The 17489-nt window shown below is 45.7% G+C and overlaps 1 long non-coding RNA gene across 1 annotated transcript in view; it reads right to left on the bottom strand.

Annotated features, from left to right (window-relative positions):
- LOC140481806 (uncharacterized) overlaps positions 1-14141 on the bottom strand; it is a 78330-nt gene extending 64189 nt beyond the window's left edge. Inside the window, exon 1 of the long non-coding RNA XR_011961611.1 lies at positions 14020-14141. This is a non-coding gene — a long non-coding RNA (uncharacterized lncRNA). The remainder of the gene's footprint in view (positions 1-14019) is intronic.
- Positions 14142-17489: the final 3348 nt, after the last annotated feature.

Raw genomic sequence — 17489 nt, 5'->3', positions numbered from 1 at the left:
AGTCAGCTATTACAAGGGGGCATAGCTTTAAATTAAGGGGTGGTAGGTATAGGACAGATGTTAGGGGTAGGTTCTTTACTCAGCGAGTCGTGAGTTCATGGAATGCCCTGCCAGTAGCAGTGGTGGACTCTCCCTCTTTATGGGCATTTAAGCGGGCATTGGATAGGCATATGGAGGATAGTGGACTAGTGTAGGTTAGGTGGGCTTGGATCGGCGCAACATTGAGGGCCAAAGGGCCTGTACTGCGCTGTATTGTTCTATGTTCTATGTTCTAAGGGAATTATACTTCAATGGAGAAAGTGAGGACTGTAGATGCTGGAGACTTGAGGAAAAGAGTTTCTTCATTGTAGAGGGAGGAAGAGAGCTTCTTCCTTCGACACCCTCCTTCGACTGACTGAACTGGTCCTCACCCTGAACAACTTCTCTTTCCAATCCTCCCACTTCCTCCAAACCAAAGGAGTAGCCATGTGCACCCGCATGGGCCCCAGCTATGCCTGCCTCTTCGTAGGATATGTGGAACAGTCCATCTTCCGCAGCTACACTGGCACCACCCTCCACCCTTTCCTCCGCTACATCGATGACTGTATCGGCGCTGCCTCGTGCTCCCACGAGGAGATTGAACAGTTCATCCACTTTACCAACACCTTCCTCCCCGACCTCAAATTCACCTGGACCGTCTCAGACTCCTCCCTCCCCTTCCTAGACCTTTCCATTTCTATCTTGGGCGACCGAATCAACAGGGACATTTACTATAAACCAACCGACTCCCCCAGCTACCTAGACTACACCTCCTCCCACCCTGCCCCCTGTAAAAATGCCATCCCATATTCCCAATTCCTTTGTCTCCGCCGCATCTGCTCCCAGGAGGACCAGTTCCAATACTGTACAACCCAGATGGCCTCCTTCTTCAAAGACCTCAATTTCCCCCCAGATGTGATCGACGATGCCCTCCACCGCATTTCCTCCACTTCCCGCTCCTCTGCCCTTGAGCCCCGCCCCTCCAACCGCCACCAGGACAGAACCCCACTGGTCCTCACCTACCACCCCACCAACCTCCATATACAGCGTATCATCCGCCGTCATTTCTGCCACCTCCAAACGGACCCCACCACCAGGGATATATTTCCCTCCCCTCCCCTATCAGCGTTCCGAAAAGACCACTCCCTCCGTGACTCCCTTGTCAGGTCCACACCCCCCACCAACCCAATCTCCACTCCCGGCATCTTCCCCTTCAACCGCAAGAAATGCAAAACTTGCGCCCACACCTCCCCCCTTACTTCCTTCCAAGGCCCCAAGGGATCCTTCCACATCCGCCACAAATTCACCTGCACCTCCACACACATCATTTATTGCATCCGCTGCACTCGATGTGGCCTTCTCTATATTGGGGAGACAGGCCGCCTACTTGCGGAACGTTTCAGAGAACACCTCTGGGACACCCGGACCAACCAACCCAACCACCCCGTGGCTCAACACTTCAACTCCACCTCCCACTCCACCAAGGACATGCAGGTCCTTGGACTCCTCCATCGCCAGACCATAGCAACATGACGGTTGGAGGAAGAGGGCCTCATCTTCCGCCTAGGAACCCTCCAACCACAAGGGATGAACTCAGATTTCTCCAGTTTCCTCATTTCCCCTCCCCCCACCTTGTCTCAGTCAAATCCCTTGAACTCAGCACCACCTTCCTAACCTGCAATCTTGTTCCTGACCTCTCCGCCCCCACCCCCACTCCGGCCTATCACCCTCACCTTGACTTCCTTCCACCTATCACATTTCCAACGCCCCTCCCCCAAGTCCCTCCTCCCTACCTTTTATCTTAGCCTGCTGGACACACTTTCCTCATTCTTGAAGAAGGGCTCATGCCCGAAACGTCGATTCTCCTGCTCCTTGGATGCTGCCTGACCTGCTGCGCTTTTCCAGCAACACATTTTCAGCAATTATACTTCAATGTCATGTTCACGCCCTTACCGGCATCATTAGGACAGACTTCCTGAGAACAATTGCAGTGCTGTAACAGGGATTTTGCTGTCCAGAAAAATTGGCTGATGTGATTCACATGTATTGTCAGCAATGATTAAACTTTGTGAGTACATGCTGGCTGCTACATAAGCCAGTTATACAATAGTTGGGAAAACGTAAACAGGAAATGCTGAAACAAAACGCTGGACAGCCAGACCGAAAGATAAGCAAGTATTTCCATAACGTTGTTACTTGGGAATACAAGGGGATTGGAGAGGGAGGAAATTAACAGATAGGAGAATGCATAACTTCTAAAAGGGGGCTTGCATTTATTAAGGGGCTTTCATAATAGGACCTAACAATGCATCTTTGAAGTGCAGTCACTCATATGCTATGGAATTGCAGTAACCAATTTGCAGACAGCATATTCCCACAATCAGAAATGAGTTAAGTATAAGTTACTGATATTTGTTGCATGATAAAAAGTAAGCATTGCTTTACTTTAATGGTAAAGAGCTTTTTCTCACAGACATCTGATCAGGAAGGGAAATGGGCCAGAGGCAGGTATATGGAGTTAGGCTACAGATGTCATCAGATGTTGGACAGGCTTGAAGGGCAACTCCTGTTTTTACATTACTCAGACAGGGTCCCAGTTTAACAACCCAGTGGGAAACCACAGCACATCCAGCACTCCTGGAACATCACATAAGTGTCAGCATAAAATTGACATGCCTGAAGCTCAATCTGAAACCACAATCTTTTGATTTTGAGGCAACTGTTAAATCATGAATGACTGCAAGATATCAAACATGCTGAAGGGGATGTGAATTTGATGCTGATGCACTTTGATGAATGAGAGGAGGGTCCCATCCTAGTGTTCTGACTGACAATCTTCCGTCAACTACATTAATAACCTCTCCAACATAACCAGCTATAAACACATGGAGGGAAAGTGAGAACTGTAGATGCTGGAGACTAGAGCCCAAAATGTTTTGCTTAAAAGCACAGCTGGTCAGGCAGCATCCGAGGAGCAGGAGAGTTGATGTTTTGGGCATAAGTCTTCATCAGGAATGTTGGGGAGAAAGGGGGGTGAGAGATAAATAGGAGGTGGGGAATGGGCTGGGGAAGGTAGCTGGGAAAGCAATAGGTAGATGGAGGTGGGGAGTAATGGGAGTAATAGGAGTTATGTACAGACCTCCTAACAGTGGTCAGGACCAGAGGTGCAACATGTACCGGGAAATAGAAAAAGCATGTCAGAAAGGCAAGGTCACGTTGATCATGGGGGACTTCAATATGCAGGTGGACTGGGTAAATAATGCTGCCAGTGGATCCAAAGAAAAGGAATTCTTGGAATACTTACAGGATGGCTTTTTGGAACAGCTTGTCATGGAGCCCACAAGGGAGCAGGCTATTTTGGACCTAGTGCTATGTAATGAACCAGACTTTATAAAAGATCTTAAAATGAGGGAACACTTAGGAAGCAGCGATCATTATATGGTAGAGTCCAGTCTGCAGGTTGAAAGAGAGAAGGCAAAATCGGATGTAATGGTGTTACAGTTAAACAAAGGTAATTATGAGGGCATGAGAGAGGAACTGACGAAAATCGACTGGAAGCAGAGCCTAGCAGGGAAGACAGTAGAGCAAAAATGACAGTGGGAATATGCTGTCTGCAAATTGGTTACTGCAATTCCATAGCATATGAGTGACTGCACTTCAAAGATGCATTGTGGGTATAATTGAGGACACAGTACAGAGGTTCATCCCCAAGAAAAGAAAGATGATCCGGGGAGGGATTAGATAGCCATGGCTGACAAAGGAAGTCAGGAAATGTATCAAAGAAAAAGAGAGATCCTATAAAATGGCCAAGAGCACTGGGAAATCAGAAGATTGGGAAGGCTACAAAAATAAACAGAGGATAACAACGAGAGAAATAAGAAAGGAGAGGATCAAATATGAAGGTAGGCTAGCCAGTAATATTAGAAATGATAGTAAAAGTTTCTTTCAATACATAAGAAACAAACGACAGGCAAAAGTAGACATTGGGCCACTTCAAACTGATGCTGGAAGCCTAGTGATGGGAGATAAGGAAATAGCTGGAGAACTTAATAAGTACTTTGTGTCAGTCTTCGCAGTGGAAGACATGAGTAGTTATGAGTAGTATCCCAACAATTAAAGGGAGTCAGGGGGCTGAGTTGAGTATGGCTACCATTACAAAAGAGATAGTGCTAGAAAAGCTAAGAGGTCTTAAAATTGACAAATCTCCTGGCCCTGATGGGCTACATCCTAGAGTTCTGAGGGAGGTGGCTGAGGAAATAGCGGAGGCGTTGGTTGAGATCTTTCAAAAGTCACTGGAGTCAGGGAAAGTCCCAGACGAATGGAAGACCGCTGTTGTAACCCCCTTGTTCAAGAAAGGATCAAGACAAAAGAAAGAAAATTATAGGCCAATTAGCCTAACCTCGGTTATTGGTAAAATTCTAGAATCCATCGTTAAGGATGAGGTTTCTAAATTCTTGGAAGAGCAGGGTCGGATTAGAACAAGTCAACATGGATTTAGTAAGGGGAGGTCATGCCTGACAAACCTGTTGGAGTTCTTTGACGAGGTGACAAGTAGGTTAGACCAGGGAAACCCAGTGGATGTGGTCTATCTGGACTTCCAAAAGACCTTTGATAAGGTGCCACACCTGAGTAAGGAGGCTGCTGAGTAAGGTGAGGGCCCATGGTGTTCGAGGTGAGCCACTGGCATGGATTGAGGATTGACTGTCTGACAGAAGGCAGAGAGTTGGGATAAGAGGTTCTTTTTCGGAATGGCAGCCGGTGACAAACGGTGTCCCACAGGGTTCCATGTTGGGGCCGCAGCTGTTCACGTTATATATTAATGATCTGGATGAAGGGACTGGGGGCATTCTAGCAAAGTTTGCCAAAGATACGCAGTTAGGTGGACAGGCAGGTAGTACTGAGGAAGTGGGGAGGCTGCAGAAGGATCTAGACAGTTTGGGAGAGTTGTCCAGGAAATGGCTGATGGAATTCAATGTGAGCAAATGCGAGGTCTTGCACTTTGGAAAAAAGAATTCTCACCATTAGAATACTTTCTAACAGTGAGAAAATTCATAAACCCAAAGTACAAAGGGATCTGGGAGTGCTAGTTGAGGATTCTCTGAAGGTAATCATGCAGGTTGAGTCCGTGATTAAGAAAGTGAATGCAATGTTGTCATTTATCTCAAGAGGGTTGGAATATAAAAGCACCGTTGTGCTACTGAGACTTTATAAAGCTCTGGTTAGGCCCCATTTGGAGTACTGTATCCAGTTTTGGGCCCCACACCTCAGGAGGGATATATTGGCACTGGGGCGGGTCCAGCGGAGATTCACACAGATGATCCCTGGAATGGTAGGTCTAACATACAAGGAATGGCTGAGGATCCTGGGATTGTATTCATTGGAGTTTAGAAGATTAAGGGGAGATCTAATAGAAACTTACAAGATAATACGTGGCTTGGAAAGGGTGGACGCTAGGAAGTTGTTTCCGTTAGGTGAGGAGACTAGGACCCGTGGACACAGCCTTAAAATTAGAGGTGGTAAATTCAAAACAGAAATGCGGAGACATTTCTTCAGCCAGAGAGCGGTGGGCCTGTGGAATTCATTGCCGCAGAGTGCAGTGGATGCCGGGACGCTAAATGTCTTCAAGGCAGAGATTGATAAATTCTTGATGTCACAAGGAATTAATGGCTACGGGGAGAATGCGGGAAAGTGGTGATGAAATACCCATCAGCCATAATTGAATGGCGGAGTGGACTCGATGGGCTGAATGGCCTTACTTCCGCTCCTATGTCTTATGGTCTTATGGTCTTATGATGGTGATAGGTCAGAGGGGAAGTGGAGCAGATAGATGGGAAGAAAGATGACAGATAGGAAAATTCAAGATAGCAGTGCTGAGTTGGAGGGTTGTATCGGGGATGATGAGGGGCAGGGGAAATGGGGAAACTGGTGAAGTCGATATTGATACCGTGGTTGGAGGGTCCCAAGATGGAAGATTAGGCGTTCTTCCTCCAGAGATCAGGTGGCTTGGATTTGGCAGTGAAGGAGGCCCAGGATTTGCATGTCCTTGGCGGATTGGGAGGGGGAGTTGAAGTATTTGGACACAGGGCTGTTTCGTGCTTGCGTCTCAGAGATAGTCCCTGAAATGTTCCACAAGTTGGCATCCTGCCTCCCTGATGGAGAGGAGATCACATCGAGAGCAACGGACACAGGAGATGAGGTGTTTGGATATACAGGAAAATCTCTGCTGGATGTGGAAGGATCCCTTTGGGCCTTGGACGGAGGTGAGGGGGGAGGTGTGGGCACAGGTTTTACATTCTTATGGTGGCGAGGGAAGCTACCAAGAATGAAGGGTGGATTGGTGGGGAATGTGAAGCTAATGAGGGAGTCGCGGAGTGAGTGGTCTCTGTGGAATGCTGGTAGGGGTGGGGAGGGAAATATATCTCTGGTGGTGGGCTCTGATTGTAGGTGGCAGAAATGGTGGAGAATAGTGCATTGCATCTGGAGATTAGTGGGGTGGAATGTCAGGATGAGGAAGTTTTTATCCTTGTTTTGGTTGGAGGGGCGTGCTTCAAGGATGGATATGCAGGAAGTGGAGGAGATGAGCTGGAGGGCATTGTGACCACATAAGAGGGGATATTGAGTCCCTTGAAATAGGAGGCCATCTGGGATGTCCTGGAGTGGAATTGCTCCTTCTGGGAGCAGATATGGTGGAGGCAGAGGAATTGTGAGTAAGGAATAGTATTTTTACAGGAGGAGGAGTGGCGAGGTGTAGTCCAGGTAGCTGTAGGAGTCAATGAGTTTGAAGTAGATGTCTGTATAAAGTCAGTCATTGGAGATGGAGATGGAGAGGTCCAGAAGAGGGAAGAGGTGTCTGAGATGGTCCAAGTTAACTTGAGGTCAGGGTGGAAGGCGTTCGTGAAATTGACGAATTGTTCAACATCTGCGTGGGAGAGGTGGCAACCTCTGAGGTGGCACTGATACAACCATCAATGCAGCGGAAGAAAGATGTGGAATGGTGCCAGTGTAGCTGCAGAAAATGGAGTGTTCCACGTACCCAATGATGAAGCAGGCATAGCTGGGGCCTATGTGGATACACATGGCTACCCCTTTGATCTGAAGGAAGTGGGTGGACTTGAAGGAGAAATAGTTGAGGATGAGGACCAGTTCATCCAATGAAATGCGTCTGTCAGTGGAGGGGTACAAGTTGGATCGGCAGGAGAGGAAGAAATGGAGGGCTTGGAGGCCTTTGCCATGGCAGATGGACATGTATTGGGACTGGATGTCCATGGTGAAGATGAGGCATTGGGGACTGGGGAAACAAAAGTCATGGAGGAGGTGGAGGGTGTGGGTGGTGTCCCGAATGGATGTGGGCAGTTCCTGGATCAAGGGATGGTGTCAAGATATGAGGAGATAAGTTTGGTGGGTCAGGAGCAGGAGGAGCTGGTGGCTCGACTGGTGCAGTCAGGTTTGTGAACCTTGGTGATGGATGGTCTGGGAGATGATAGTTTGGTGATGGGAGTTGCAGTCGTGGTTGAGGGGGCGTCAGCAGGTGGTAAGTTAGCGCCTGGCTTCTGTGGTGTCGTGGTCAGTCTGCCAAACTACTACTGTGCACACACTTGCCCCCTCCCCCCACCCAACAACCCTTGTCCGGTGGTTTAATGGTGAGGTTGGGCTTGGAGCAGAGGGAGTGGAGGGCTGTACTTTATGAGGGTGAGGTTGGAGTGGGTGAGAGGGATGGGCAGGTTGAGGCGGTCAATGTCATGGCAACAGTTAGACATGATATAGTGTTATATAAATGCAAGCTACTTCCTCCTTCTTGCTCAGGGGTGGATGGTTTTTTAATGGTCTATTTGCTCTAATTTCCCCTGTTTTGCTCTGCTGCAATCTATGTAGAGACGGGTAACTTCAAGAGTTGAAAGAATGACATTACAACTTCTTACATTTTTGCTGTAACAAATGACTAAAATATCACCATTAATTTAACATTGTTGAATTAAAATTCTTTTAATTTTCCCAGAATCATAGAGTCATAGAGCTGGACAACATGGAAACAGACCCTTCACTCCAACTCGTCTATGCCGACTAGATATCCTAAATAAATTTAGTCCCGTTTAGCAGCATTTGACCCATATCCCTCTAAGCCCTTCCTATTCACATAGCCATCCAGATGTCTTTTAAACGTCGCAATTGTATCAGCCCCCACCACTTCCTCTGGTATTTCGTTGCATGCATGCACTATCCTCTGCATGAAAATGTTGCCCCTGAGGTCCCTATTAAATCTTACTCCTTTCACTTTAAACCTATGCCTTCTATTTTTGGACTCCCCCCTTCCTGGGGAAAAGAAATTGGCTATTCACCCTATCAATGCCCCTCATGATTTTACAAACTTCTATAAGGTCACCCCTCAGCTCCGATACGTCAAATAAAGTAGTCCCAGCCTATTCAACCTCTCCCTACAGCTCAAACCCTCCAACCCTGGCAACATCCTTGTAAATAGTTGCTGAACCCACTCAAGTTTCACAACAATCTTTCCTATTCCAGGGAGACCAGAATTGCTGTATTCCAAAAGTCGCCTAATCAATGTCCTGTACAGCCCCAACATGATCACCCAATTCTATACTCAATGCTCTGACCAATAAAGGTAAGCATGCCAAATGCCTTCTTCATTATCCTGTCAATCTGGGACTTTCAAGGGACTACGAACCTGCACTTCAAGGTCTCTTTGTTCAGCCACACTCACCTGGACCTTATCATTAAGTATATAGTTCCTGCCCGATTTGGCTTTTGAAAATGCAACAACTCAAATTAAACTCCATCTGTTCCTCCTCAGCCAATTGGCCAATCCGATCAATATTCCATTGTACTCTGAGGTAACCTTCGCTGTCCACTACACCACCAACTTTGGTGTCATCTGCAAACTCACTAACCATACCTCCTATATTCACATTCAAATCATTTATATAAATAATGAAAAACAGTGGACCTAGCATTGATTCTTGTGGCACACTGCTGGTCACAGGCCTCCAGTCTGAAAAGCAACCATCCACCACCAGCTTCTGTCTTCTGTCTTCAAGCCAGGTCTTTACCAAATGGCTACGTCTCCCTGTATTCCATGAGATCTAACCTTGCTCACCAATTACCCATGGGGAACCTCGTCAAGCGCCTTACTGAAGTCTACATAGATCACGTCCACCACTCTGCTCTCATCGATCCTCTTTATTACTTATTCAAAAAACTCAATCAATTTTGTGAGACATGATTTCCCATACACATCTTGACTATCCCTAATCAGTCCTTGCCCTTCCAAATATATGTAAATTCTGACCCTCAGGATTCCTTCCAACAACTTGCCAGTGGTTATTTCAGGCTCACTGCGCTATAATTCTCTGGCTTTTCCAAGGCAAAAGTGAGAACTGCCGATGCTGGAAACCAGAGTTTCGATTAGACTGGTGCTGGAAAAGCACAGCAGGTCAGGCAGCATCCGAGGAGCAGGAAAATCGAAGTTTCGGGCAATAGCCCTTGATCAGGAATGGAGGCAGGGAGCCTCCAGGGTGGAGAGGTAAGGGTGGGGGAGCTGGGGAGAATGTAGCAAAAAGTACAATAGGTGAATGGGGGTGGGGATGGAGGTGATAGGTCAGAGAGGAGGTTGGAGTGGATAGGTGGGAAGGGAGATAGGCAGGTAGGACAGGTCATGAGGACAGTGCTGAGCTGGAAGGTTGGAACTGGGGTAAGGTGGAGGGAGGGGAAATGAGGAAACTGGTTAAGTGTTCTGGCTTTTCCTTACTACCTTACTTAAATAATGGCCCCACATTAGCCAAACCCTAATCTTTCAGCACCTTACCTGTAGTTATCAATGATACAAATATTTCAGCCAGGGGCCCAGCAATCCTGAGCTGGAATTCCCTAGCTTCCTGTCAAGTTCTAGGGTACACCTGATCAGGTCCTGGGAATTTAGTCAGCTTTATACATTTTAGGACATCAAGTAGGACAACCAGCACCTCCTCCTCTGTAATCTGGTCGATTTTCAGGATGCTGCTATTTATTTCCCCATACTCTCTATCTTCCATGTCCTTCTTCACAGTAAACACTGGTGCAAAATACTCAATTCATATCTCACCCATCTCCTATGGTTGCACCTATAGGTGAATTTGCTAATCCTTAAGCGGTCCTATCTCTCCCTTGTTGCTCTTTTGTCCTTCATTCTTTAGTAGAGTCACTTTGGATTGTCCTTAACCCTATTTGCCAAAGCTTTCTCACGTCCCCTTTTTGCCCTCCTGATTTTCCACTTAAGTATACTCCTACTGCCTTTATAAGCTTCTCAGGATTCACTCAATCCCTGCTATCTATGCCTGATATCTGCTTTCTTTTTTTCTTGACCAAACCCTTGATTTCTCTACAAGTCATCCAGTGTTCCCTCTATCTGCCAGCCTTTCCCTTCACCCTGACAGCAACATACTGTCTCTGGAATCTCATTATCTTATTTTTGAAGGCTTCCCATTTTCCAAGTGTTCCTTTACCTGCGAACATCTGCCCCCAATCAGCTTTTGAAAGTTCTTGTCTAATGCTGCCACAATTGGCTTTCCTGCAATATTAGATCCGATCTATCCTTTTCCATCACTATACTAAAACTATTACATTTATGGTCATGGGCCCCAAAGTGCCTCATCACTGACACCTCAGTCACTTGCCCTGCCTTTTTCCCAAGAGTAGGTCAAGTTTAGCACCTTGGTAAAAGCAATGACTGCAGATGCTGGAAACCAGATTCTGGATTAGTGGTGTTGGAAGAGCACAGCAGTTCAGGCAGCATCCAAGGAGCAGCAAAATCGACGTTTCGGGCAAAAGCCCTTCATCAGGAATAAAGGCAGAGAGCCTGAAGCGTGGAGAGATAAGCTAGAGGAGGGTGGGGGTGGGAAGAAAATAGCATGGAGTACAATAGGTAAGTGGGGGAGGGGATAAAGGTCAAGGAGGAGAGGTTGGAGTGGATAGGTGGAAAAGAAGATAGGCAGGTAGGACAAGTCATGGGGACAGTGCTGAGCTGGAAGTTTGGAACTAGGGTGAGGTGGGGGAAGGGGAAATGAGGAAACTGTTGAAGTCCACATTGATGCCCTGGGGTTGCACTTCTCTAGTTGGTACATCTACACACTGAATCACAAAATTATTTTGTACACACTTAACAAATTTCTCTCCATTCAGACTGTTAACACTATGACAGACTCAGTCTATGTTTGGAAAGTTAAAATGCCCCACCATAACCACTATGTTGTGCCAAACCATGACACCAAATTAAACTAATCCCTTAGGCCTGCCCTTGGTTCATATCCCTCCATTCCTTGCATATTCATGTGCTGATCTAAAAGTCCCTTAATCACCTCTGTCGTATATGCCTCCACCATCACCATTGGCAGCACATTCCAGACCCCTTACATTCTCTGTATAAAAACTTGTCCTCACATCTCCTTTGAACTTTTCCCCTCTCACCTTAAATACATGCTCCCTACTTTTGGACATTTCAACTCTGGGAAGAAGATTCTGACCATCGACCATATCTATGCATCTCATAATTTTATAGACTTCTATCTAGTCTCCCTTCAGCCTCCGCAGCTCCAGAGAAAACAACCTGAGTTTTTCTAGCCTCACCTTATAGTTCATACCCTCTAATCCCAGTAGCATCCTGATAAACCTCCTCTGCACCCTCTCCAAAGGCTCCACACTCTTCCTGTAATGTAGCAACTAGAACTGAACACAATATTCTAAGTGTGGCCCAACCAAAGTTTTATAAAGCTGCAACATGACATCTTGACTCCCGTATGCAATTCCTTGACCAATGAAGACAAGCATGCCATATATCTTCTTTACCACCCTACCTACTCATGTGGCCATTTTCAGGGAACTATGGACTTGAACACCAATGCTGTTCAGGGTCCTCTCATTAACTGTATACTTTTTCTTAACATTTGATGTTCCAAAGTGCAGCACCTCACACTTAACTGGATTAAACTCCATGTGCCATTTCTCTGCCCATATCTGTAACTAATCTGCATCCCGTTGGATCTTTTGACAACCTTCACATTATCCACAACTCCGCTGATCTTTGTATCGCATGCAAACTCACAAACCCACCTATTCCCATTTTCATCCAAGTCATTTATAAATGTCATAAACAGCAGCAGTCCCAGTACGGATCGCTGCAGAACACCACAAGTCACAGACTTCTGGCCAGAAAAATACCCTTGCGCCACTACCCTCTGCCTTCTATGGGTGAGCCAATTTTGAATTCACGTGGCCAAGTCACCATGGATCCCATGTTAATCTTCTGGATGATTCTACCATGAGAGGATCTTGTCAAACATAAATATTCTGTAAGTTTCAAAGAGATCTCCCCTCATCCTCCTAAACTCCATCAAATACTGACCCAGAGTCCTCAACAGCAACTCAAATGACATGCCTTTCATTCCCAGAATCATTCTTGTAAACTTCTTCTGGAGCGCCTCCAAGGCCAACACCTTCTTTCTCAACCATAGGACCCAAAACTGACACAATATTGCAAATGCAGTTTGACCAGAACCTTACACAGCCTCAACAGTACATCCCTGCTCTTGTATTTTAGATTCTATGTCCCCTTACTCCCAAAAGAAGAAACACACAAACTACAACAGTCTCTGCATAGATTATGCTTCTTTGACAAGGAAAAGGGCAAAAGGGGAGGAAAGACCTCAGTGAGCCAAGGCTCTGAAAACAAAAGATAGAAATTGATAACATCCCATGATTTCCCATATACATATGCATTCACTGACAGCTGTAGACTGTTGGTAGCAATTTAGTTCTGGTTACAATCTACCTGGATTTGATTCTTTGGAAAGTGTTTGGAGTCTAGTTTTTCAGCTTTTACAAGGTAGCCAAGCATACTGATATTTGTAAATTTTATCAATGTTCCAGGAATGTGTACTGAGAATACTGAGGTGGCATGGTAAATAAGAGGTTAGCACTGCTGTTTCACAGCGTCAGGGACCCCAATTTGATTCCAAAATTGGGTGACTGCCTGTGTGGAGTTTTCACATTCTCCCCGTGTCTGCGTGGGTTTCCTCCAGGTGCTCTGGTTTCCTTCCTAAAATCCAAAGATGTGTAGATTCGGCGGATCGGCCATGCTAAATTGCCTTGTTATCCAGGGATGTACAGACTACATGGTTTAGCCATGGGAAAAGCAGGGTGAGGAGGGGGAATGAGTCTGGGTGGGATGCTCTTCAGAGGGTTGGTGTGGACTCGATGGACTGAATGGCTGCTTTCATACTGTCAGGAATGTATAATTCTATGAGAAGACTTTGAGGAGAGAGACTTGAAGCACATTGTGGCATCCTTTTCACTGACTCTTTGGTCTGTAAAACAGAAAATTGCAGAAAGATTTGGGAGGCAATTATTAGCCTATTGCAGATATCCCATAACCTGTTGAGAACCAGATTTTCCAAACATTAAGGACTATGGACCAAAATCACCTTTTTTTTTCTCTGGAAAGAGCAGGTGGCTTAAGGACATCTTAAGCTGTTGACTTTGTTCATTCATTAGACCATTTTCAATTTGGAGAATATCCAAAAATAGTCTTGAATCAAGGCAGAAGTGCCTATGAGCTTTCACTTCAAGACCAAGTGTCTTTTATTTTGGAAAAAAATGGACAGAAAGACAACCCGGTACAACCCGGTAATTTTCAACACATCACCTTTCAACAATTTTCAACAGATCATCTTTGGGACAGAGTCTTCTTTGATGATACACAGGATGTTGCCAATATTTCCAAGTATAAATATCTTGTATCTTTGTCCCAATCAAAAATCTAAACCCCTTCTAACAGATTGCAAAACAGGTCACATGATACACTTCATTTCTCCTTTAAATTTATGGATACAATTCTACAGCACAATAATGTTACAAATCTCATAACTGCAACAGCCTACACACTGCCAAAACAGCAATGTAACTTTTAGAAGTAACAAATTGCCAAATGGGGATGGAAACTGTTCTAAATCCTACCTTGTACACGTATTCCCAGCCTGAAATGCTTGTCATAATATTTTTGTATTCAGTGGAAAGTGTCACACAGAAAGGGCAGTCACTGATTCCATGATTGTCTGGATCTAAAACCTGCTGTAGTAAGTAGAATGTTTCTGCAGCACAGTGATATTGCTCATTCCGAGAGCAAAAACAATTCTGATTACTGCTTGAAGCTGTGTCTTCTGTGTAAAGTTAAAAATATGCTTGCACATTTCCTCTCTCAATGCCTTTTTTCTGTACTTCAAAGTCAGGAAATATACAACACAATGCATATTATAAGCTGGAGTCTCATTGTCTAGAATTACGGGTCATATTTTAAGAGTAAGACGTCTTCCTTTCAAGATCGAAGAGTGTGGTGCTGGAAAAGCACAGCAAGTCAGACAGCATCTGAGGAGCAGGAGAATCGACGCTTTGGGCGTTCATCAGGAATCACCCTCGACTCTGATCTCCAGGATCCGCAGTCCTCACTTTCTCCTAGTCTCCCTTTCAAGACAGATTCATAGAGTCATTGAGTCATAGAGATGTACAGCACGGAAACAGACCCCTTGGTCTAACTTGTCAGTATATTAGATATCCTAATCTAATACAGTCCCACTTGCCAGCACTTGGCCCATATCACTCTAAACCCTTCCTATTTATATAACCATCCAAACGTCTTTTAAAGGTTGTCATTGTTCCAGCCTCCACCACTTCCTCTGGCAGCTCGTTCCATATACATACTACCCTCTGTGTGAAAAAGTTGCCCCTTAGGTCCCTTTTATATCTTTCCCCTCTCACCCTAGACCTATGCCCTCTAGTTCTGGACTCCCCCAAACAAGGGAAAATACCTTGTCTATTTACCTTATCCATGCCTCTCATGATTTTGTAAACCTGTATAAGGTCACCCCTCAGCCTCCCTCTGTCTGGGGAAAACAGCCCCAGCCTGTTCAGCATCTCTCTATAGCTCAAGTCCTCCAACCCTGGCAATATCCTTGTGTGTCTTTTCTTAACCCTTCCAAGTTTCACAACATCCTTCCGATAGCTAGGACACTAAAATTACTCACAATATTCCAAAAGTGGTCTAACCAATGTCCTGTATAGCCTCAGCATGACCTCCCAACTCCTATACTCAATGCTCTGATCAATACAAGCAAGCATACCAAATGACTTCTTCACTATCCTATCTACCTGTGACTCTGCTTTCAAGAAACTGTGAACCTGCACTCCAAGGAAGAGGACTAAGTTTGTTTTCTCTCTCAGACAGTTGTAAATCAATTGAATTCTCGACCACAGACCAAACATCAGCCATGTCCTTACCAACAGCAGAATGGGCTAGAAGGAATGAAGACCTGGACTGGCTCGGACACCTCCCTCCCCTTCTTGGAACTCTCCATCTCGACCAACCATGGACATCTACCACAAACTCACCGACTCACACAGCTACCTGGTGTATACCTACTCCCATCCTGCCTCCTATCAGAATGCCATCCTTTATTTCCATCGCCTCTGCCTCTATGCATCTGTTCCCATGATGATCGATTCCACCATAGAAAATCCTAGATGGCCTCCTTCTTCATAGACTGCAATTTCCCTTCCCACATTGTCGACGATGCCCTCCAGTGCATCTCCTCCATTTCCTGTGCCCCTGCCCTTGAACCCCACCCCTCCCAACACAACAGAGACAGAATCCTCACCAACCTCCACCAACCTCCATCCACATTGCATCATCCTCCGCCAGTTCTGCTGCCTACAAACAGACCCCACCATGAGGGATGTATTTTCTTCCTACCCTATCAGCATTTTGGAGAGACCACTCCCTCCGTGACTCCCTTGTCAGACCCACGCCCCGACCAGACCACACCCCACTACTGGCACCTTCCCCTGCCACCACGGGAAGTGTAAAACCTGTGCCCATACTTCTCCCCTCCCCTCCATCCAAGGCCTCAAAGGATCCTTCCACATCTGACAGAAATTTACCTGTACCACCACCATTGTCATTTACTGTAAGACTAATTGGGTGGTTATGGTAGGGGATTTTAACTTTTCAAACATTGACTGGGACTGCCATAGTGTTTAGATGGAGAGGAATTTGTTAAGTGTGCACAAGAAAATTTTCGGATTCAGTATATGGATGTACCTACGAGAGAAGGTGCAAAACTTGACCTACTCTTGGAAAATAAGGCAGGGCAGGTGACTGAGGTGTCAGTGCGGGAGCACTTTGGGACCAGCGACGATAATGCCATTAGATTTAAAATAGTGATGGAAAAGGATAGACCAGATCGAAAAGTTGAAGTTCTAAATTGGAGAAAGGCCAATTTTGACAGTATTAGGCAAGAGCTTTCAAAAGCTGATTGGGGGCAGATGTTCGCAGGTGAAGGGACGGCTGGAAAATGGGAAGCCTTCAGAAATGAGATTACGAGAATCCAGAGAAAGTATATTCCTGTCAGGGTGAAAGGGAAGGCTGGTAGTATAGGGAATGCTGGATGACTGAAAAAATTGAGGCTTTGGTTAAGAAAAGGAATGAAGCATATGTAAGGTATAGACAGGATAGATCGAGTGAATCTATAGAAGAGTATAAAGGAAGTAGGAGTATACTTAAGAGGGAAATCAGGAGGGCAAAACGGGAACATGAGATAGCTTTGGCAAATAGAATTAAGGAGAATCCAAGGATTTTTTACAAATACATTAAGGACAAAACTATAACTAGGGAGAGGATAGGTCACCTCAAATATTAGCAAAGCGGCCTTTGTGCGGAGCTGCAGAAAATGGGGGAGAAACTAAACGAGTATTTTGCATCAGTGTTTACTGTGGAAAAGGATATGGAAGATATAGACTGTAGGAAAATAGATGATGACACCTTAAAAAATGTCCATATTACAGAGGAGGAAGTGCTGGATGTCTTAAAATGGGTAAAGGTGGATAAATGTTGAAAAGTGTGGTGCTGGAAAAGCGCAGCAGGTCAGGCAGCATCCGAGGAGCAGGAGAATCGATGTTTCGGGCATAAGCCCTTCTTCAGGAAGGCTTATGCCCGAAATGTCGATTCTCCTGCTCCTCGGACGCTGCCTGGCCTGCTGCGCCTTTCCAACACCACACTTTTCAGCTCTGGTCTCCCACATCTGCAGTCCTCACTTTCTCCTCAAAGGTGGATAAATCCCAAGGACCTGATTAGGTGTACTCTAGAACTCTGTGGGAAGCTAGCAAAGTGATTGCTGGGCCTCTTGCTGAGATATTTGTATTATCGATAGTCACAGGTGATGTGCTGCAAGACTGGAGATTGGCTAACGTGGTGTTTAAGAAGGGTGGTAAGGACAAGTCAGGGAACTATAGACCAGTGAGCCTGATGTTGGTGGTGGGCAACTTGTTGGAGGGAGTCCTGAGGGACAGGGTGTACAAAGGCAAGGACTGATTAGGGATAGTCAACATGACTTTGTGCATGGAAAGTCATGTCTCACAAATTTGATTGAGTATTT

This window comes from Chiloscyllium punctatum, chromosome 10 (assembly GCF_047496795.1).
Source record: "Chiloscyllium punctatum isolate Juve2018m chromosome 10, sChiPun1.3, whole genome shotgun sequence".
In the NCBI taxonomy this organism is placed as follows: Eukaryota; Metazoa; Chordata; class Chondrichthyes; order Orectolobiformes; family Hemiscylliidae; genus Chiloscyllium; species Chiloscyllium punctatum.
The sequence above is the reverse complement of the archived record's forward strand: the minus strand, read 5'-3'. Positions and strand labels throughout refer to the sequence as shown.